At 39.1% G+C, this 24,279-nt stretch overlaps 1 protein-coding gene across 1 annotated transcript in view; it reads left to right on the top strand.

Annotated features, from left to right (window-relative positions):
- Window positions 1-24,279, top strand: part of grin3ba (glutamate receptor, ionotropic, N-methyl-D-aspartate 3Ba) — a 118,301-nt gene that overhangs the window by 27,636 nt on the left and 66,386 nt on the right. The gene's annotated exons all lie outside the window — the stretch shown is intronic.

Below are 24,279 nucleotides of genomic sequence, written 5' to 3'. Positions count from 1 at the left end.
CAGGAGGGGGGAGGTGGGCAAGGTTTGGAGGGGAGTTTTAAGGGGTGGAATGGGACGGAGGAAGGGATTGGAAGGGAGGTGTAGAGGTGGGAAGAAGCTAAAGGAGAGAAGATTCCGCAGCGACTCTGTTCCAACAAGTCATCTTTCATTTTTATGACTTCAATCAAGCGTCCTTGGAGCCTAAATACACTCTGATCATGCACTCTTCTACTGGCTGGAAGGCTGGGAAGACTTTAAAGATAGTTTGTGTGCCGGTCCTCTTGTGTGCATGGGTTTTAATGCCTGCCGTTTAGCAGCAAACCCTGTCCTGTCTCTGCTCTGCTCTGGCACCAGTACAGGAGCCAACGCTGTGTACAGATTTTTTTTGCTAACTTCATCGTCTTCCCCAGTGTAGCTCACTGTCCAGCACTGTTCATTCTTCACCTCACTGTCATACAGTCTCTCACGCCTGCTGTGTCTCTTCTCTAACAGGAAGCTGCAGACCTTTGTCACTTTCATCGTGTGCGTATGTATGTTATGGATATTTTCGATTTTTATCACTAACTTTGTTAAAAATAGTGCTATTCGTGAGCTTAAAAGGCAAGTCATATAGAAAGTGCCATTTTTAAGTCTTTTAGGTGAAGATCTGAATTCAGAACAACCTAAAGTTTTAGGCTTGAATTGCTGGTGTTTAGACCTGGGGCACACCATTAATCTGAATATTGAACTATATAAATAGGTATGAACCAGCATGACCATCTAACGGTAGGGCATCCTGGAATAAAAGTGTTTCACTGTGTCAATATAAAGCAAAGTTGTGTAATATTGATCCAACTGTTTTGTTTTTGTTTGTTTGTTGTTGTTTTTAAACAGAAATGCAACAATTGTTCCTTTTGCTATTTCACTTAAAGGTAGCGTAGACAATCACAGTTATAGTATTGCTATCTGACATTTATTTATTTGGGGAAAAAAATCTACTTAGAGCAAAATGTGTGTTTGTTGTAAGCAAGGGTAAAGTGGAGAGCCCTTCTTTCAGCCTAACTCCCCGTGGCAGCATTTAGTTATTCTACGATCTACACTAGTGATTCCCAAATCTAAAATTACTCTAAACCCTAGGAATGACATGAAAATGATTTGCAGTTAAACGTTCAGCTTTCTAAAACCTTGCTATGCATTGGCATCTGTTGATATTTGTAAATAAAATGCTTAATAAGGATTAAATTTAAAATTTTAATGACATTGACTTAAACTGTTTGTCGTGAATATAACTACATGGTCAACTTTTACCTATAATTTGTGACGTTTGTATCTGAACTCACTGGTTAAGTGGTCTTGAGCTGTGCTAATGCAGGTCAAACTTTCTAACAAGATGAATTTCTTAACCCTGAGGCAATTGTCAGAATCATATTTTAACTGTGGTTGCCAGGGAAAAGAGCAGTGTGCCTGATGTGATAGAGGAGCTCCTCGGCATTCACAAAATTATGTTTTTTGTTTTTTTGTTTTAGTGAAATCAAATTGTTCTTAATCAGCTGAATTGAAGATAATTCTAGATGGAGGCATTTTAAAACTGGCTACTATCCTGATATTTTACAGCTGTCTGTAAAATAGTTTTCTGCATGTAATGTCTGAACACATAAAGTATAACATCCAGACCTTAAATCCTTTATCTGAATTATTACAATAATCGAGTACATTTTAGCTAAAAATGCTGAGAATTTACCAATTTGTATTGAGTTAATTTTTTTAAAAAAATTTGAAATTCAATGAAATCGTTTAAATATCTTTTAGCTGTTCAGCCTAACTTCCTCCTATTGAGAAACATTGAATAAATGACGCCCATAAACGTGCTAACTCATACACCAATTTCAATACGTTTTAAAAGTGTGTTTTTTAGGGCTTGCCTGTGATGAATGTATTTCAAGGAAATCTGGAATAAGGGCGGCCATAAAAGCTTGTGAGTGTGAAAAATTGAGATTAATAAAGTTGCTGAGAACATTAACCTTGCCCAGAGAAATCTGGCTTCAAGAAGCCAACTGTCACCTTCATGTTCGCCGCGGCGCTGCTACAGAGTTACAGGCACGTGTAATTCCATCTGTCAGCGTCTGCCACACCGGGATGCACTCTGTGTATGTAAAGGTGTGTGTTTTCAGCAGGTGTCCATCCTGGAGTGCATGCAGCAGCAGCATGACACCTTTCCGTGTCCCATTCGCATCCTTCACTTTCTTATTAAGTCCTGCTTTTACTCGCTTTGTTTTTTCCCCATCTCTCTCCTGTACCTCCCTATTGCCTTATTTATTTCTTTGCCTCGTTTTTTTCCCCCCCTTGATGCCTCTACTTCATCTTGGTCCATCCATCTCCTCCACTCCCCACTTTTGTTTTATGTCTCGCGTCCTTTCTTTGCCTGTTATCGCCTTCTTCCCCCCCCCCCTCTGTATTTTCCTCCTACTCATTTCCCACCTGTACGGGATTGCTGCTCAGAGCCACCGAGCCTGGAGCATGTAATACCCTGACCAGAGTTATTTAGCTGCACAATGACAGGTAGGGAAATGAAATCACCACTCCGCCGTGTGTGTGTGTGTTTTTTTCCCCTTTCGTTCCCCTTTACTGTTTCTCCTTCCCATTTATGAGACCCTGCTGCAGGGCTATTTTTAGTCAGCTGCCACCTTCTCGCTGGTTTGTAAAATCCATCTGCCAGACATTCACTTAGGCTGAAATTCCCTCTCATGATTGCTGAATAATAATGTTATCTAGAGCGCTGTGTTGGCATGAGAAAAGCGCCACAGTTGCGTCTTATCTCACATGGTCCGTTTCTCTGTAATTATTTTAGAGGCATTTTAGATCTGTTGCCTTCAATGGAATGAAACTAAAATGTTTTCGGCTATTACTTGATAATATAGTCATCATAGAAAAGGTTTTTGGGTGCGTTTCTCACCTCCTCCGTGTCAAGTCGGTTTTAGGAATGCAATCTTCAAATCCACTTTTTTTTTCTTGAACTATTAAAGGACTCAATATTCATTGGTATTGCACCTGCATGTGGGATTTTTGAAAGTTTCTCTCATATTTGCTCCTATTGCTGCTCGAGCACCATCAAACCTTGCTTCATTGTGAGCAACTAGTATATAAATGCATTCATTAGCTCTAGTGAAATTACTTTCTGAAATTACATGGCGAGCAACTTTCTGCATTAATAAGTCTACATGCAAAAGTATTCATACCTCTTGACTTTTTCCACATTTTGTCACTCTATAATCAAATGTATTATAAGGGGCTTTTGAAATATTTGTAACGAAAAACTTGAAAGTTGATTTGGGGTCAAGTCAAAACATTGAGACAATGCTTTGCATCACCTTTTGCCGCCATTACATCAGTGAATCGTTTAGGGCAAGTCTAGCAGCGTTTTACTTCTTAGTGCCTGAAATTATTGTCAGTTCTTCTCTATAAAATAGCTGAAGCTCAGTCAGGTAAGCAGAGCATCTGCAGGTAAACAATTCTTCAAGTCTTGGCATTGACTAGCTTTAGGTCTCTGTCATGTAAATAAGATTTCATCTGGACCATGTCACTGTAACTTTGGCGGTACGTTTAAAATGGCCGTCCTGCCGTAACATGAACCTCTGCACCATGTCAGAGATCATCTGGAACTTTTGCCAGAGCTGCCATGACAGATATGGATGGATTTAGCTCCCTCCATATCTGTCTCGATGTTCTGGTTCAAGCATAGCATCCCCAGAACACGATCCTGCCACTGCGCTTCAGCATAGATTTGGCTTTGTCAGGGTGATGTATGTCATCAGTTTTCTGCCACCAGGCATTTTGAATGTTGAATGTCTCAAATGCCCAGAGCACCTTCGCCCATGCATTTCCTGTGTCCCTTACGAAGATTAAAAGGTGCATTTTGATTTAGAGTTCATATGGCCATCTTTCTGCAATTGCCACTTATTGCAACTCCTCCATAAAAGCCAGATATGTAGCGTGCAGAACTTCTAGTTGTAGAGTTGACATGTATGAACCTGAGCGTTAGATTTTTGCAGCCAGGGCAGTTGGTTGCACTAGATTTTTGAGGAAAAAAAAAAAAAAGTACAACCACTCTCTTTTAGATTAAACATGTAGAGCTCATGCAACGTTTTTCTTCCACTTCAAAATTAGGCAAAAATCTCTTCTAGTTTATCTCATAGAAGTCAAATAAAGTTCCTTGCAATTTGTGATTATGATGTGACAAAATGTTAAGCTCAGTGGCTGTGAATACTTTCGCAAAGGCGCAATCTATAAGTGAAAGAAGAAGGGGACCGCATAAATAATAAAGCTGCTGTCTGGAGCCAGCGGAAGGCAGATTTGCATCTTAGAGGCGACAACAAGAACTTATCTTCTACAGAACATACAGCAAAGCTCCAGCCGCCAACTGAGATGTACAGATTTTGCGTTCTGTGATGAAGTTTCTACATTATTTAAAAAGCAGAAAACATAAGCACAGTGATGTTTGGATAACATCAGATTTTTATTCATATTCATGCATATTTCAGTATTCAACACGATTTTATCTGCGTCAACATTTAACGCGTCTAGACCAACAAACTAATGCTTAGTGTAGACGTTTCTTTGTCTCTTCCCCTGACCTGGCAGCGTAACACCCTGAACAAATACTTCAAAGGCAACAATAACACTTGAAGTATCAGCTTAGTAATGATATCAAATTTATTAACACAAAACAGATGCTTTCCTCGTTTTCTAAGAGCACCACCTCTGTCTACCCCGACTGTAATAAACAAGGATTTCTGTCAAATTCAGATGCAAAACTACAACCATCGCAGTCATGTTATGTCTCAGACAATGGCAGCTGATTTACAGATTACTATATTTATTGCAAGTTCCCATTTCCTAACATTATATCTGTGCGCAGTAAATTGACTCGGTTTATGGGAACCAAACACTGAACAAGAGCACAAGGCATTGAAGAGCTCTGCACTTCATACCTCTAAAGTCTTTCGAGTTTTGTAACATTACACCAACATACATTAATTAAGCTTAGCGGGATTTTGCGTGGAACAAGACAGAATGCAAGGTTTTCGAGATTTGTTTACAGCTGTGATCTAGAAAAGGTTGCTGTTATCTGGTGTTAATTCCCCCCTGAGTCAAGATTTCGCTGCAATTACAGCGGCTGGTCCTCGGGGTTGTGACTCTGCCAGCTTTGCAGATTGAAGCACTCAAGGTTTTGCCGATTCATTTTTTGCCACATAGCTCAAACCCGATCAGATTGCATGCGTCTGTGATTATCCATTTTAAGTCTTGCCACGGATTCTCAATAGTGTGAATATGCACATATATATATATATATATATATATATATATATATAAATAATTTTTTTGTAAAGCCTTGTACTGCTGCTTCAATTTTGCCACAGTATTGACTTATTATATTTCACCTCTTTCTGATCCAGTCAACCCGTACCGGACTGCAAAAATGTCTGTGTGTGTCAAAAATCCGCTTTAATTCAAAGAGTTCAGGTTGAAAAGTCACATTCTGTTTTCTTTATCCGTTCATTGGATTTGACTGCAGAAGGTTTTTTTTGAGTGTGGTCTGGACAGGTTTGTCAGGCATGCTGCTTGTTTCTCCTGCCAGTCCCCATTTTTTATGCATAGTGTCAGGCCCACAGCGCTGCATGTGTGAATGACAGGCGAGTTGGTCACCTTAACTCTTAAGCAGGAAACGGTAACATGGTCTCGCTGTTCCCTTCAATGCTTTGTGTCAAAACAGAGAAGGGAAGCAGGTTTCCAGTTTCCGGAATTGTTGTGTCCGATTGAGAACATTTCACACTCTCTGAAAGGACCCTGTAGCGTTCTTGGTGCCATGGCCCGTTCGACGTGGATCGATTTGCTCATGCGAAAGTGTGTGCAGATCGTCTGGGCTCATGGGAGGAAAAGTTTGGATTGCTGGAAAACTGTGCTGAGACTAGAGAACCGGCTGACTTTTATGAAAACCTAAAGAGGGTTTTCGGTGGTGTAGAAGAGACAGACTGAACACGATTAACTTTGTTCATGGTCCCTTGACATTTCCGAGAAAGAAAATGACCAGAGTCAAAAAAAATATATATAGATATTGATGGAGCTTTTTGAACTTTTTGGCACAGAGTAGTGCTGTTTTCTTTGTAAGAGTATGTCGTTTCCATCTGCTGTATTTTTTTATTTTTTTTTTATTTTTAACCAAGCTGGTGGACCCAGCTGAGGTGACAGATTGGTCCCAGGGAAAGGACAGGCTGCCTGATGTTAAGGAATGGAAGACATGTGAAGTTCTGATCCGTAAATGTCATTTTATCTCTTGGCCATCTTTCAAATTTCATTCTCTCCGCCGGTCTCTTTAAAGGGTGATGTTTTACACACAGAAGCGCCTACGCTCACACATTTCTCTTACATTTCTTCTCCCTTCTCCCTTATCTGTCAGATACATAATCTGATGTTAACCATATACTCCCAAAACGCAAAACTGCCCCTTCAGAGAGCTCCCATTTACCTCAGAGACAAGTATACCCGCCAAAGACAGTCACCCTCGTCTCTCCTCTGCCACCTTCCTCTTGCTCATTTACGGCACTGCTCTTGGCAAAGATATCGATTCCTTCCTCACCTTTTCTGTCTCTCCTATATCCCCGTCACACACACGCACATGCCGTCTGACCTACCATCGCCACACAGAATATCATCTCTTTTTCCGGAAGGATATCGGGATGTTGGGGTGGGGGGATGAAGGAAGAGTGTGAAGGTGGCCTTTGGGGGGGGAGGGGGGGGGTTGAGGATTGACTGAGAGACACACATCAGACATGAGCAGGATTTCACTTCTGCGTGAAATCACGTTATTGGAGCGGCTCAGGGTATGTCAGCCGGCAGAAGAAAGCCGAGGACGAGCTTGTGAGTGACAGGAGAAATTTGCTCTACAAAAAAATTGCTCTACATCCTGAAAGCTTTTGTATTCTGGTCACCAACTGTGAGATGCAGATGCAAATTTGCAAATTTGTTTCTGTGTGCACAAGAACAAGTCATAAAGCTACTTCAAATCTGAGAAAAGTACAACCTGCTATGTTGCAGCGTCATAAAATGTTGCCTAGCATGGATGAGTGGGGGGTGCAAGAGGCGTGGCTCTTCCTTCCTTTAAAATGGAATCCGCCTTCACAGCAGAGTCCCGTCTTAAACCCACACAGAGGAACCGCTCTCTGTGAAGCGAGAGGGTTATTTATACATTTTACGTGAACTTGAAATATCCCCTTCACATACGAGGCTCCATAGGTCGGCAGGATCCGAAGGAGGAATTGAGCGGAGCTCTGCCGGGTCAGTATGGAAGGCGATAGAATATAGCCCTCTATAAACTTTTAAAAGGTTCAGCACGTCTATGGCGTGAGACACCCTTTTTGCTTTTGTTCTGTATTCAAGTATAACCCGTCCTGAAGAAAATGTACCTGGCTGAAGGGTTGGTGCGCCTTCTACAATAACAGAGTGAGAGGCTCCGTCAGAGCCAAAGGAGACCCTTCAGCATCCACAGCTACTCTTTGAGGAAAATTCCACGAGTAACAACCTCTGCATTTAACAAAGTATTTTTTGAATAGTATTGAATTTACCTAGCTGGGGGGTTTTTTTGTGGCAAAAAAAGAAAAGATGTGCATCAAATGCATATCACACAGAGAGGGTCTGTGTGTGTTTTTACTTCAGATCCCCAGCCAGCTGGCAGTGAAGACTTTGAGCTGTAGTGCCAGCTTAGTCTTTGAGAAGTAGGCTAGCTAGCACGAGGCTAATGCTTACCTTTCTTGGAGTGAAACAGTGGTGGGTTGACTTCAACACCCTTAGCCGCCTCATTCCACTCCTAAAAAGAAGAGAAAAAAGACGTCCTAATCGGGGAACGTTCAAAAACAGGGATATGCTTGCACATATACTCATAAATATATATTTTCTTGCTCATCACATTTTTAATGGAGCAATAACCGCTGTAATGTCTAGTTGAACACCATCCAATAGACTGTCAGGTTTTCTGCCGTGTAAAACAAAAAAACAAAATATCCCAACTACTATGCAGAAATACAACCAGGAGGTTTTACATGTAGTTGTGTCATACATCTGTATGTTCATTTATTTATAACATCTTTGCTCAGCTTTTCTCAAGGAAATTCACTGGCAGCATTCCTTCACTCTGTAATTTGTAGATTTGGCTGAGGGATGTTGAAGTTATTAAAGTGGCTTTAGTATCAGACTAATACATCAAGTATGTTTAAAGAGAAGAAGTATACATTTGGCAATCTGTTATTTGTACCATAATGTATTTATTAACTAATAAGTTATCAAAATTAAGTTCCATTAAAGCAGATATATTTGCTTTAATGGGCACATTTCATAACTGGAGTTTGTCATAAGAAGGTCGATGCTTGTGGGTAGCTTGAATGCAAGCAAGGGAGGCAGAAGTGGAGCAAAAACTAAATATGTTTAATAATACCAAAATATACAAAGAAAATAGGGAGAAATGGTGATTTTGAAACTAAATAAGTCCAAAAACAAACCAGGAGCAGCGTGGGGTAGAATGAGCGGATGAGCCGGCAAAAAACGATGAGAAAACAGACTGAAGGAAGAGTGGAGAATGTCACTGAAGGCCAGTTTGGTAATCAGGGGATTAGGAAAACAGGGCAGACAGAGGAGATTAAGAACCAGACATAAAAAAATATATATATAAATATATATATTTATATATAAACCACGGGGCTGCACAGTGGCGCAGTTGGTAGCACTGTTGCCTTGCAGCAAGAAGGTCCTGGGTTCGATTCCCGGCCGGGGTCTTTCTGCATGGAGTTTGCATGTTCTCCCTGTGCATGCGTGGGTTCTCTCCGGGTACTCCGGCTTCCTCCCATAGTCCAAAAACATGACTGTCAGGTCAATTGGTTTCTCTAAATTCTCCCTAGGTGTGAGTGTGTGTGTGCATGGTTGTTTGTCCTGTATGTCTCTGTGTTGCCCTGCGACAGACTGGCGACCTGTCCAGGGTGAACCCCGCCTCTCGCCCGGAACGTAGCTGGAGATAGGCACCAGCAACCCTCCCGACCCCATTAGGGACAAGGGTGAACAGAAAATGGATGGATGGATGGATATATAAACCAAGGGAAACAGACCAATGCTGATCTAAGAGAAATAAATCCAAATGCACATTAAGCAGAAGACGAGAATAAACTAAGAAACAAAACACAAAATAATGAACTAATATTGCCAGCACCTCTCCATAGCAATAATAAACACAGAGGAATGAGCTGAGGCATTTCAAAACAATAATAAAAACTCATAAGTGATTCACAAAAGTAAATCAAAACACCAATACCAGTGGCAAGTTTATTTTTGGAGCACATTTAAAACCTACAACAGTTGACCGAAGTGCTTTACAATTCCACAAACAATCACAAAATAGAATGCAGAATAAAGCTAATAAATATAAATAAAACACAGAAGACTTAAGAGTCTCATAACCTCATAAGAGAGATGAGTTTTTTGGGGGGGTTTTTTTACAGACATTTAAATGATTCTTTAAGCAGGTAATTGTAATTGTCAGGTTGTGACTCCAGTATCCGGCTCCATCATTTCAATGTTTTAACTCTAATCTCAGAGAAACTGTTTACATGACACACACGCAGATATAGGAAGTCACACTTTTTTTTTTACATGGTAAATTGTACGGAGAACTGACAATGTATCGGCTTTTTATAAGACTGTAAAGTGTCTTAGTGGACTATTTGCACCTAAATTAGGTGCCTAGAGGTACAGGGAGTACCGTGGGGAGAGACAGGCTGAGCAAACAGGATTAAGCCTGAAACGGTTTCCACGGCTTTTGATGAAGACGGCCTCTTAGTGTCACAGATCTCCCACCATACGCAACAATGGGCGTGAAGTGCGTTTCTATGTATAAACTCTTTGTAGTAAACCTAACCCTAACCCCATCAGGCATGAATGTTGCCAAACGTCTCATCTGACCAAAGCACGCGGTTCTAAGTTAAAGTTTATATTTGTAATTGGAAGACAGATTCTTTTTTGTTTTTCTGCAGTCACTCCCAAAACAACCACTTAACATACAGACTCTTGCCCACACGTTAAGTCCGCTGTCCAGCTAGATTGTACTTGTATATACTGAAAAATAAGATATTCTATACCGATGAATGATCACCTGACGGGTTCACGTTCGGTGCTCATAAATGTTCAAATAGCTTGTTTGAATGAGTTTTCAATGGATTAGGTGTCAATTTCATGGTTACTTTGTCTCACACACCAACCTAAGCTTCAAAGAAAAGTCTTAGATAGAAGCACAGGCGTATAATCACACACATAATATGCACTCACACATCCTCATGCGTAGAGTACACAGTGTTGGCATAATCTCCCCCTGCTTTGGCGTGTGGATGCACACTCAAAGCGCACACTTTTATCTCTAAAGTATCACATTAGACACCCGAATTTCTTTCCTTGCAGGACACACACGCACATGTAAAATGATGTGACTTTTTTTTTTTTTTGCCCCCCAAAGTAAGCTCACACCTACAGGAATTATCAGTAAATATATTCTGTTTCCAGGTGTTTATTATTTTTTGTTATTTCTCATATTTGGTGAAGGGGGGCAGGGGATAACATTAATTATTCATCGCCTCTGGAAGCCCATAAATATCATCCCAGAAGATTAATGTAAAATTTATCTGTCCCACTTCCTTTACCGGTGTGCGTTCTCACCAGTGGCGTGCACCTGACACTGAGGAAGAAACCTATTTGCTATGCAGGGGCACCTCTGACAAGCTGAAGACCTAAAGCTCAGTTAATTAAACATTAAGCATTAATCAAAATGAGATTGTTAATCTTGACACGATTATCTGTTATATTTTGTAAATTATGTGCCTCCTTCTCATGCATACTGAGAGGAAGGAGGACATGCAGGGGCAAGCGCACGAGCTGACCCCCAACACACACGCACACACACACGGATGAGATCACTTCCCTGAGAACGCGGGGGTGGGCGTGTGTGTGTGTGTGTGTGAGGTGGGGAGGAGTGGGCTGACACGCTGCCTCTCTTTGCTCCTTGATGCCCTTTAGAGGCTTCAATCAACATCAATCAGCAGGCGGGACTCGGCTCTTAATATTAATTTAGAATGGAAAATGCAGCTGCAGAGCGACACGGGGATTTTCTCCAGATCAGTAAATACCGCGCTCCCTTCATTTACAAGATAATTGGGTCAAATGTCGCGGTGGTCCAGTGTAACATCACTGACCTGTGCGCGCCGCACGGTCCGCGCACGCCCAAATCAAACGGACTCGCTGGAAAAGATCACACAGAGCGGAAATGTTTGCCAACTGAGGGGATTAAGTTTGGTTCTTTAAAGTCTCTCCACTTGGAAATATCTGACTCATCCAATCTGTTTTATGAATCTAAAGTAGAGGTGACTTTGTAGAGTGTTAAACTGTGAGCTGGCATTTTATAGCCTTCTCTCTTTTATCATGTCTTTCTGCTCTTCTGCTTTGAGGAGCAGAGCCAGAATTATTAGTCGGTTTTGTCAAGAGATAAAATTTCCCTGATTTAGGGTTTATAAATGGCTAACTATTTGCATCTTCTAGCTTACGCACAAGCAAAGCAGAAGTCGCTCATATAGCAGGGAAATAAATATTACAGATGTCAATATTTCTTCCTAGAAAACAACGTTGTTTTAGATTTAGATTAGGTATAAGAAATTATCGATAGGAAATGAGACAGACATTTCTAGAACATAAAGTACATAAAAGGAAAATCTATTTTTAATTTACATTTTTATTAAAAATTGTATGTTGAAAATTGTTTACACATCTCTTGGTCATCAAGACAAAATTATTAATTTGCATTACATCAATACCCTTGTATTTGTCAGCCAGATATTTGTACGGTTCAGGTCCTAACCATCCATCACCCTAATCCTTTGCTCACTACACAGACTAACAATCAGTTTCAAATCAGGACTTTGGCTGGTCCGCTACAAACATTAAGATTATGTCCAGTCAAGAAAAATGTGTGCGTAAGAAAAAAAAAAAAAAAAAATCACTTTCAGGTCTGAATAATTTTGGACTTAAGTAAAGTGGCAAGACAGATGACACGCACTGAAATAATGTAAACAATGTGTAGAAACAGATTACAAAATGGATCAAAACTATCCGTTTTGGAGAGCAACTCTACCACTGTTCAGCTCCAATTGATAATGGCTGGTTAACTTGTCTTAATGGTCTAATGAACAGTTTCTCATAACCAAGGTTTTGCAAGAAGCGTGTCATGAAGGGCAAAGGCAAATGCCATGTCAATGTTGCAAAGCATGCAAGTGTTACTAGACATAATTTGTATTAAAGTCCTTAATGTTCAAGTGAGCACTGTCGGAGAAATTATGCAAAAGTAGAAAGAACCTGCTTTCACTGTGAGCTGCCCACAAGCGGGTTCTCCTTGCAAGGCTGACAAATAAGGCAAAAATAACAATTAAAAAATTGTCCAAAGAGCTACGGAAAAACAAGCTATCAGCTAAATGTTTGTAAACGCAATAATTATTGTATCCAACCACCGCTGCCTCTCTGCCTGCTCACAGCACCAGACTGCTGCAGAACAAAACATTGAACAATCTAAATTTGTTGCAAGATGTTTTGGACATCGTAATAAATTACTGGGAGAAAATGTGTAGTTTGGAGGTGAATCTAAAATAAAGGTGAATTTCGGTGGTTTGCAACGACCTCAGTTGGTATCAGGGAAAGAAACAAACTTGGCAGAAAGGCCCAGACAATCTTTCAACTCGAATCCAATCCAAGTGAAAATTGGACAGAAAGAGCCGACGATCACAGGACGTAGATGAGGTCCCTGAACTTTCAAGATTTTAAGACACTTTCTGTGAAAGAATGGGTCAAAGTCACTAAAAAAAAGGTGTTTTGATTCATTTGTAAGTGTGGACAACTTAGGTTGTTATTCTGAGCTCAGATGTAAGTTTCAAGCCAGTAGTACCAAGATAAATCTATTTAGCAAAAAAAAAATAAATTGATGTGCTTAATACTTATTTGAACAGTGAGCTTCCACCCTTTGATACACCCACAGGATCATCAAAGACTATTGTTTTGCATCACACACACGCCGCCGTATCAGCTCACACGTAGCTCTAAGACAATAATACAAGAGAGTACACTCAGCTTCCAGCAACACAGAAGTTGCAGGGTAATCCTTTTATTTTTCTCTGATCTGACAATAACTGCTTTGCGCAGTCGGCCACCCTTGCGCCTTTGTTGATGATGAGTTATTTTCCACAAGTATGAACTGCTCCAATTATACCCCCTGGCTGGAAGCACTAATGGCAGATTAGTGATTAGAGCGTGGTGCAGAGATTTGGCCCATTTATTTGATGTTGCAATTAATACTCAAAGTGAGGTACCAGACAGATTAGTGAGCCAGTTTTCCTGTAGCCCGAAAGAGTCCGAAAGAGTCACTGGCGCATACATATTGACAACGCTGGATTTAAAAAATAAAAAAATAAAAAAAAAACACTGACTTGAGAGTTTTATTGAAAATTATTCCCGATAAAACTAGCATCATTTTTAGATTTCACAGAATGTCAAAAAGAGAGTTGGCTCATTTGAATTCAGTACAAGTTTTGTTTTGCGTTTGTACTCAGTGCTGCACTCAGAGCTACTTACAAAGAAACAAAAACATGAAAAGCTACCGGATCTGCCCTGCACACCAAGTCTACAAAAGAGCCATGAGGCTTAATTAGCTAAAATCAATGATGGTTCATTAATGAATGCAATTTAGTTTGGGATCAAGGAAACCGGAGAACGCTTTAAAGTTGAGCACAGACATGAATCGAGGACAATCTGATACTGAAAATGGGCTCAAAAAGCAGAGCAGGAGAGCAAACAACTGAGCAAACACAGCATTATGTTCTTGGTAGTTTACTTTTTTTAGTGAGGAACATTAGTCAGTTCAACACATTCTTAGAGGGCAAATAAACTTTGTTGATTCTATAGCTCTCTTAGAGTTAGAGAACAAGTTAAGAGCAGCTAATTACACCGTGTTCCAAATTATTGTGCAAGTGATATTTTCTCAGATTTTCTTAAATGGTCAATGCAAATGATTTTTTTTTTTTTTTTCAAAAATAAAAAACTCAAAATGCACTGTTCCAAATTATTATGCACAGCAGATTTTCTAAACATTTTATGGATTATAAGGAACTGCAAACGGTCATTCTTTGAATGTGCAGCATTAAGTGGTCACATTTACTCAAATCAAAAGCTATTTCAAAAACATCTTAACAGACCGAGTTACATGTTAACATAGGATCCCATCTTTGATCTCACCATTGAACTTGTGAGTTTGTGGAAAGTTTCTGCTTGAATTTCTTTGCAGGACATCAGAATAACTTCCCAGAGCTGCTAGTTTGATATGAACTGCATTCCACCCTGTTTTATTCCCCTCTTCTGTTGTTGCAAGGCAGGTTTTCATGGCACATGTTGGAACATTTGAGGTTTTTTTTCTTTTTTTCTTTCAATTCGCCCTAAGCTCATAATTAGGTACTTACTAGAATTTTTTTTATTTTAAATACTGTAAACTCACTCTATTTATTTTAGTCTCATTCCAGCATCATTTCTGGATTGTTATCTTTCATTTTTGCAGAAGTTATTATAGTATAATATAAATATCATTGCTCTATTTGGAATAATAAAAAGCGAAATGTTAAAAACGCATTTGTATGTAAAAAAATGAATCATTTGAAGTCACTCTGGTTCCAAGTCTGGCACTTACAGCCAGACCTGTCAGAATAACAAACTTTGCTGGACGATATATTATCCCAGAACTTATTGCAATAAACGATAATATTGTTGTTTTGAGAATATGTTCAAGTAACATAATAGTAATAACGGCATTAAAATGCAAGAACACATTCTCAAAGATCAACAAACTTTAAATTCTAATGAACATTTAAACACTGGAACTGGAAAACATTTGGGATATCCAAAACAAATAAAACGAACAACAGAAACAACAAATACAATAAATTATGAAACTATAAAGGGATAGTTGAGACCAAAACACCAGACTTGAGACTTTTATCATTTTATCAGAAAAATGATAAATCAGGCAAATGAAAATTATTGAGTTTCTTTTAAGTTATCATGAGATTAATTGATTTATTGTTTATTGTGACAGGCCTACTAATGGTGTCCTCCCTGTAAGTTTGCTCAGTCCTGTTCCCAGACTTTCTCTTTCACCGCACCATGTGGCTCTTGCACTCTGGTCTGAAAAGACACAAAGGACCAATTTGTGTCGTTGAAAGCAAATTGGTCCCGCTTCGACGACACAATACACAACCGCTCACTGATGCAGTTCTAACAAAGTAGAGAAACCTCTGACATAAGGAAACGTAACACCAGATTTATTCCGTTTTATTATAATCAACTTGTATTGCCATAAGAGTTTTAAACATTTGTCAAAATTAGATGTGCTTTTAGGTCATATTCGTAACGAAACACAACGTTTATTACAACATATATATATATATATTTGTGAGGACTCTATAGTAAAACAAAAGAGGGCATCTATTGCTAAAAATAGCCTGATATCTGGGTTTAATCAAATAACCACGGCTAAGTGGCTGAAATTAAATCATGGCCAGAGTAGATTAAAGATAAGACATCATCTAATGAAGCCAGCTCCTGTCAGTTGCCAGAAGTTATTCATATGAATGACAAAATAAATTGATGAAGCTGTTTTGCTGCCTTAAGACATATAAAAATGTGCCTCCCATCTTCTTATCTTTGAAGATCTCCTTAGAGCTGCAGTCAGCTGACATCGTTTCTCCCTGCCCTTTACTCTCCCTGCCGCTCTATTAGGGAGTTCTCCTCTGGAGGCCCGCGTGGCTGTGCCATGTGTCGTGTACTTCTGGATCAAAATTAGCTTAGAGCTCCCCAGTCGGTCAATTAGCTCTGTCCTTGAAATGCGCATTGGTTATCGTGACCGAATCGAACACGATTGGATGCAACAACGGTACGCGAACAGCCGGGATGATTCTGAAATATTCTCCTGCGCTCTTTCTCGCCCCGGGGGCGCAGATTAGTTCGTGTGGGTGTTCTTCCAACAGATCTAATCAAATCATACGAAACCATTGCTCGTTTTTTTGTTGTTGTGCAAAACAAGTGCAAATGCTTTTTAAATGATGTTTAATGTTAGTATTATGTCATATCGCCAGCAACAATAAGACCTATTACTCATCTGATTGAATAATGTTACATTTAAAGAGCAGATGTCTTAGGTGCTTTTAAGATGGACACTATCTCATTATACTATTGCTTTTTTTATGCGTAAAAGGAAATTCCTCCATGTTAAGTAGCCCATTTTAACCATTAAGTATTTATGCTGTCATTATTCTCTCATATGGGTAATTTTTTTTGTTGTTGCTGTTGATTTTTAATATTCCAAACAACAGATAACTTAAATAACCAAATAACTTAGGCCATACACTACAACATAAACAGCATTTCCAATGCACATATTACATATATTGCATACATTCCTCCCGCCTCTTATTAACATCACATAAAACAGGTGGGCAGATCATTTTTATCACTCTTCCTTAAAAGGATTATTCAGATACTTTGAAGAGGGACTCTACTGAGAGGTTATGTGCACGTAATTATGTGCACATCGTCATTTTATTATTTAAAATGAAATTCTTTCTCCCACTTTGGTGTCAACCTATCACAAACTAGATGTGCGCATAATAAATATAAGATTATAAGGCATATCTTCTGCAGGAATGCTAATAACTTCTCAAAATCTCTCAATAGAAGAGATAAGTCTAAACTACGTAGACTATGGTTTCTTTACAAAAATAAAAATAACCTTTGATTTCAACTGTAGTCTACTGAGCTCAAATATCTATATACTGTGGCACAAACAGTAGTGTTTTAAACAATTCAGTCAAGATAAACAGTTAAATAGACTAAACGATAAAGCAGAGGTTGCAACAAAGTAGATGAAGTGTCAAAATTCCTGTCCAAGACCTGTTTTAGTTTCATATTCTACTCCAGTCAAACATCAAGGAGACAAGACGGGTTTTCAGTAGGGGTGCAACGATTGCAGTTTTCTGGCCAATCATCGATTACTGATCTTCAAAAAGCCTGACCTGCTGACTCTGATTTAGACCGATACCAATTTTTTTTTTGTCTGAAATTTTGCCAAATATATCACGAAAGTCGCAGAGTTGGAAACGGCGGGGTGACTATCGTAAGCTGCATACGTGCAGACATGACCTGGTGGCCCGGTCTGTCAGTCAAACCTCTCTCACAGGAGATCAGAAGAGTACAGCGGCTGATTTTTCTGCAGTATAAAAATTTGGCGGATAAGATCGGCTTCACATGCAAGTATCGGTCGATCACAGATCTCTTAAAATTAAGGAAATCGACGGCGAAAAGTAGGCTGGCCGATAAATTGGTACTCTATGTTAATCAGAGAGCTCTAAGAGGAATGTAGATGTTGTGAAAAATTATACAAATTTGCCAAGGACCATTTAAGACTTCAAAAGTAGTCAGTAGAATATTTAATTTTAATCTTAAGATTGTCTGGGACACAGTGGAAAGACGCCAGAATGCGTTCATGCTTTAATGTCTGTTAAAAGATGAGCTGCAGTATTCTGGACAATTTGAAGGCGAAGTAGAGATTACTTATCAAAGCCAATACACAAGGCATTGCAAAAGTTCAAACAATTGGTGATAAAAGCATGAGTCACTTTTTCAGCAGCTTTGATTGGCAGAAATGGGTTACACTTTCGCAATTAGACATAATTGGAAATAGCTTGATTAAACAACCGCAGACATCTCTTTCATCTCGTTCAGGGTCTCTCTATCCAGGTCCTCAGGGACCGCTTCCCTGCGTATTCTGCTCCAGCACACCTGATTCAAATGGTAGCATTAGCTCCTATATGCCATCAAGTGGTACAAAAGTCTGTTAATCACACATTTATTCAGGCCATGTGTCTGGTCGAAGGAAAACACCCGACACAGTGGTCCCCGAGGACCAGGAATGGTCTAGTTTAAAAGCCCTATAAGCAATAATTCTTTTTTTCCTTGGGATTTAGTAAATGTTAAACCCGTTTCTTTTACGTGATTTAAATTGCTAAAGTGTGTACTTTTTGGATTAATGGGTAGATAATACTGGATATGATCAGCAAAACAATGAAGAGGAGTGTCAGGTTGCCTAAAAACTCTACAAAGGCAGCAGGTACAGATTAAAAATAAGTTGACCAATGATGGATCCCTGAGGGACTCCACATGTCAGGATGAGCAATATCAGAAAAAAAAAATGTTCTCATGCAAGCAAAAACACATTGCAGGTCAGATAGGAACAGAGGTAGAAAATAATGATTCCAACAAACTACTCGAGTTGTGACAACAGACTAACAGCTGAGTTTCCAGAATCAAAAAAATGTCATTAAAAACTCCTGGAAGTACTATTTCCATCATGTGGTGGGACTTAAAACAGCAAGGACATTTATCTAAAGTGTTGGCAGCAATAAATCTCTGCAGTCAAGTAAAAACAACTTTCTCCAAAATCTCTCGATATTGATCTGTAGTCAGTGAACTCTGATGGGTCAAAACTTTTCCCTTTTTTTTTTTAAAGAGGGGCTACCTAACAGCATGTTTAAAGACAGCTGTGGCAAGGCAGCTAAAAAGACAAGAGTGTAACACTGTGAAAGGATAATTTCCAGCGCCCATAAAGACAGGAAGTGTCACTAACAAGGCTGAACATGAAGGAGGTGAAGAGAGGTTTGTGTCATAAACTGCAGTGGGTCTCAGAGCAGAGAGCTTCAAAAACATTTCACAAAGTGCAGAAGATTCAGCAGTGTGACCAGCATCACAAGGATTTACTGAAATAAAAAGCCAAATGAAAAAGAAACAAATCAGAGGTTCGTGGAAGCCATTCCCTCTGACCTTTGGGAAAAATGCCTTTATTTACACCGAGTAAGAATAAGAGACTTATCTACTGCAAGTAAGGTAATAACTATTCATTGTCCCTCAACAGAAACCCATGTTTCATATCTAATCGTCAGGAACAGCTAATGTGTATTTCTAGAATATAAAGGCATAAGGAGAGTTTTCTTCTGTAGGTAAGCTATTGACTTTCATCACATCTCAATATAACCCCACTTCAAAAATATTCAAACTAAACTGTACTTATTTTACAAGGATTAAAAAACAAAAAGAAAAAGAGTCCTGCATTAGAAAATTCTCAACCGTCTCTTTAAATGAGAGCAGCAAGTCTTATTGTAATTTTACATCCCTCGGTTTCAGCAACTATTTCAGTCTTGTTTGTATGCACATCCTTTCTTTTCTTGTTTGTCTGTATCACAATATCTGCCAAAAGGCCTTTTAGATTTTTTTTTTTTTTTTATCATCACAATAAAATATTGTGCTTGATTGTGGACAACACATGTTCTAAAAAAGCACTCTGTATGCAGATGAACCTTATCTACAGAGATTTGATACCGAGATCAACAGAGACATGTACTATACTCTTCCCTGATTTTGGGTAAGTAATCAAGCTGCCTGCAAGAGTATTACTTCTCACGAAGGAAAGAAAAAAAAATACACACACACAAACTAAGCCATCATTTCCTGGGTCGATTTTGGTTTTTTTGCTACCTGTTTCGGAGCTGCCATCCTAGCGTGTGTTCAGGCTTTCAGGTTCTGATGAAAAACGTAGTGAAGGCGTAATTACAATGCAGCTGCTTTTAGTCCAAGCAGCTGGGAGTCAAGGTCATCCATAATATGTTGGTGTAAAATGGAAATAAATGTTTTTTAAAAAACACACCTTGCTGGCCTTTATAGACATCCAGTCTTGTTTGCCCTTGAGCAAGGCAGGCTTTTACGTGGTATAGTTAGCTAGCTGGTGAGGGCTGGAGAGATGTGAGAGCTTCCAGAATTTGACTATGTGTAAATGTACGCATCGACAGCAGATTTCTGTAAATAAAACAAAACTGCAGACTCAGCATGTGCCGCAAATCCTCCCAGGCTCAATAAAGGTTTAAATATAGATATAACAATTGTAGCTGCTGCAGGAAGAAAAAAGGCAAAAATAAAAAACATGCACATCTATCTTGAATTAAAGCTGCAGCAGCCACCCCAAGTAATCCCCTCTTGAAAGTTATTCATTAGAACAACATTAGAGGAGTTTATTCACACTCCGTTGGCAGAGAGAACTAATGACAAGCACAGATGCACAAAATTTATGGGGCCACCACCTTATGCTCCACACATAGAAAGCGTAGCAAACCTCCTTTAGTCCAAACGTGGTTGATCTTTTTTTTTTGTAAGAGCACAACAAATAGCAGTGGTTACTTGCAAACATCCATCTGGGTGCATGGAAGCAGTTTCAAGGCTGTGGCATTGTGGCAACATTTCATTTTAATATTGGAGATTACCCGTGCCAATTTACTCGCCTGCAGTTTTGCGCTACGCATGTATTTTTCATATAAGCACAGAACTGAACTTTTTAGAGCCGCTATCCATGTTCCACTCTACACCTCTCCATGCTATCCAAGCAACGGGATCTTTGGTGCAGCCACGCCGCTTTAATCTTCCTCTATCTGAATTTTATCCACGTCCTTGTCTCCACTTTTTCCTAACACGGAGCTCATGTCTTTTGAAATTACTTTCGCTGAGCCATTTTCTCCAGCTTTTTGCCCAAAACCAAAGCTGACACTCAGAACAAATCAGACGCCTCGCGGTGATGCACCTGTGGGGTGGAGGAGGTGTGGGGGGGGAGCAGCAGATTGGTTTAGATTAGCTGAGGCAACAAAGCAATTTTGCAAACAAAGCTTTGTAGATGAGTCGGCTTATGCACTGCAGGCCCAATTAGGTATAAACAATGTTCTTCAGGATTAATTTTATCTTTGAAAAAAAAAGAATTACACCAAAAAGTCTAAAAGCTTGAAACCTCCTAATCAAAAGGAGCCACTGTTTGTACTGTATTGTGCTAATGCTGCATATTTTGTTAATTTCAGCAGATTTTTAGTATCATGCACATTCAAAATTGACTAAATGATAAAAATATCAACTAACAGATCTAGTACTGGTATCAAGATATACTAAAGTTGTTACGCCATACATGTTGCAGCGGTTTAAAGTCCTTCTAGTGGATGTAAAAAAATATATCTTTCTCCAGCTGGAGGAAAAGATTTTATGCCCCTCCCCTACTTGCTGCTACACTCTTTGAACCAGCTGGCTGAAAAGGTACTACACATTTCACTCAAATTACAAACAAACAATTTCACCAGTTTGGAAATAATTGTACAACATCAATTACTCTTATAACAATGAAAACATTTTAAAACAGTCTGACTATTTAACCAGCTTATATTAATCTATAAAGAGCAGAACAACTAAAGGGTATCACATAAGCACTTGATACACACTTGTAAATTGAAGCTTTATGGTAGGCTATTCGGTTTGACAGGCTTGTATACGTACCTATAGCTTGCGTACCTACAGAACGCAGATGTGTGGAATAATTTTAATAGCAAATCTATAACAAGGCTGAATTTGAGGACTGATGACTATCACCGCAATCTCCTCTTTGAGATCAGTACGGTTCCTCTGTGAGCAGAGATGTTAGAGAAATAAGGGAACTATTAGAAATAAATAATAGAAGATCGGATGCGTAGATTTCTCTGCTTTGAACTTAACTGTTTTACATGAAATGATACCAAGCCAAATGTAAGCATCACTGCTATGACGAAAATGAAGCGAGAGACCAAACTCAGCCGCCCGTGACATTTGACCCGTCCCAAATGCCAGGAGCGGTCATGAGAGCATATTCTGTCAAACACACCAGCAAAGTCGAAAAGAATCCATCCACCAAGAGCTGCGCCCCTGCCAGGGATTTTTTTTATTTTTTATTTATTGCTTTTTATGCATTTAAACCAGCGTTTCTCAATTCTGGTCTCAATTCCCCCCATCCTGCATGTTTTAGGTGTTTCCCTTCTGTCACACTCCTAGATTGAATCTTTGGTTGATTAACAGGTTTCTGCAGCACTTGATGGTCATGCAATCATTTGAATCAGGTGTTCTGGAAAAGAGGCACATCTAAAACATGCAGAGCAGGGGGGCCTGAGGACTGGAATTGAGAAGCACTGATTTAAGCAAAGGCCTAAACGTAACAAAGTCTCATTGAGCAATTCTGAAGCACCATTTTTTCTTCAGCAGTTTCATCGAATGTGACCAAAAATTCAGCACTGGACTGAAATTTGATACATTTTTGAAAAAGGGTTGCAAAAAAAAATGTATAGACTGAAAATGTAAACATTATTTGCTCTGTGATGAATAAATAATATGCATTTTTCTTTTGATTTTTGTGTACTGTTTCACTGCCACACTGGGTGCTCTCTCTTTCGCCTCATCCTTGCAGGATTCTCCTGTTTCCTTTCATCTTCTTATCCTCTTTATCCCTCTGATGTTGCAAATTTTACCTTATTATTTGGATTCCTTCACTGTCTTTGGCTTAGTCATTGTACGCTCCGGACAGTCTATTTCTTTTTAAGGCGTTCCATCGCTTTTTCGACCCGCTCAAAAAGCAGCAGCCATAGCCTTTTATATGCTGTTCTTAGAGTTATTTATTATTTCTTATTCTGGAGACAGGGTCATGCTTGAGAGAGGTTAACAGATTTACAGGATTTAAATCGAATGAGGAAGGTCATCTGACTTTTTTTTTGTTGTCATCTTATGCTCTTTGCTGGCAAACCGAGTTGGATGCAGGTAAATCAATTGTCTCGTGATAAAAATCAGAAATAGGCACGTAATCAATAGTGTAATATTTGTGGTGACTCACTTAATTGTGCAGCTTTCACACTCCGCAAAGTGCATTGAGTTTTTCCTGTGTGTGATTGTGAATTTAAAGGCAAACGATCATAAAATAGTAAATTCTCATATTGATCAGTACTTTGAGACAAACCAGGATATCTTCCATTATAAAGCACTTTAAAAGCCTCTGAGTCAAACGTAACAAGTGAACAACTCACTGCTCCGTGATTCCTTTTGAAAGGACAGACAAGAGAAATTTGTGTCTGCCGAATCAAAGCGTGTGCAAGCCATCAGAGAGCAATGAAAGGGGAACTAATTAAATAGAAACATGAACACAGTTTTATTAACCACCCCTATCAAATGTAACATCTAATTGTCTCTTGAAATTTATCAGTTGAAGAAAGACTGTAAGTAAAATAGCACCAGATACATCTCCTCATTTTTATACTTCTTGAAAGCATCCATAATTTCAGGAATATAAAACACATGGTACCAAACACTTAGATTGCTGCACTTGGTCAAAATATCTATTTCTTTTAGATATTGTCCCAAATACAGACAAGCCAGGAAAAAAACAAACAAACAAACATGGAGGTCTAATTTAGCCACTTTAGACTGTGCAGACCTTGAGCTAACTTCAGAAATCAATTGTGAGATACAGGTTGCCAGTGTATTCTCAGTTTTTTGGGTTTTTTTATCCAGCTCTAGAAAAACCGCTCTGGAAAAAAATTTTCATTAAATTACCATCCAGGAACAGCTTCAATTTCAGGGTGTCTTTACTGGAGACGAAACGGAGCCGTCTGCCACTTGTCTCCTCATTCAGCAGGTTGAGACGAAAAGGTAGTGCCTGAGTGCAACGTGGGGGGAAAGGAGTGGAAAATTAGCAGAGTAAACTGGAGCAGTTTGAAGCTGTGCGTTAGAGCGATCCAACCAAGCGCTACAAGCAAGATTATTGCTAAAAAGTATTAAAAGGACAAATGAAAAATTAATACTTTTATTGATGTAAACACATTGTGCTGGTCGATCATATTCCTGAACCTAGCAGTTAAGTAAATAATGTCATTAAATGTACTGGGGTGTGAAAAAGTGGTACACGTTTCTGTTTTCCTGAGCCAAAGTCCCTCCAAAGAAGACTTATTGCCAGTTATCACAAATGCTTAATGGCAGCTACTGTTGCCATCGACAACACAAAAAGGTATTACGTTAAGGGAATAATTGCTTATTCACATTTGTTTCAATAGCATTTTATGCATTTGCAAATTAAATTATCATTTGGAAAATACATTTTTGTGCTTAATATACAGTAGTTGTCTGATATTAAAAATATTTTGATGATCTAAAACATTAAAATAGGGCACAAAAAAACAAAACAGAAGAAATCTTTAAGCGGGCAAACTACTTCACTATGGCATTATAGCTATACTGGCATAGCTGCCCCAAATTTAAAAATAAAAAAAAGCTAAGTGT

The sequence above is a fragment of the Xiphophorus couchianus genome, chromosome 19 (assembly GCF_001444195.1).
Source record: "Xiphophorus couchianus chromosome 19, X_couchianus-1.0, whole genome shotgun sequence".
Lineage (NCBI taxonomy): Eukaryota > Metazoa > Chordata > Actinopteri > Cyprinodontiformes > Poeciliidae > Xiphophorus > Xiphophorus couchianus.
Note: the sequence above shows the minus strand (reverse complement) of the source record. Positions and strands in the feature narration are given on the sequence as shown.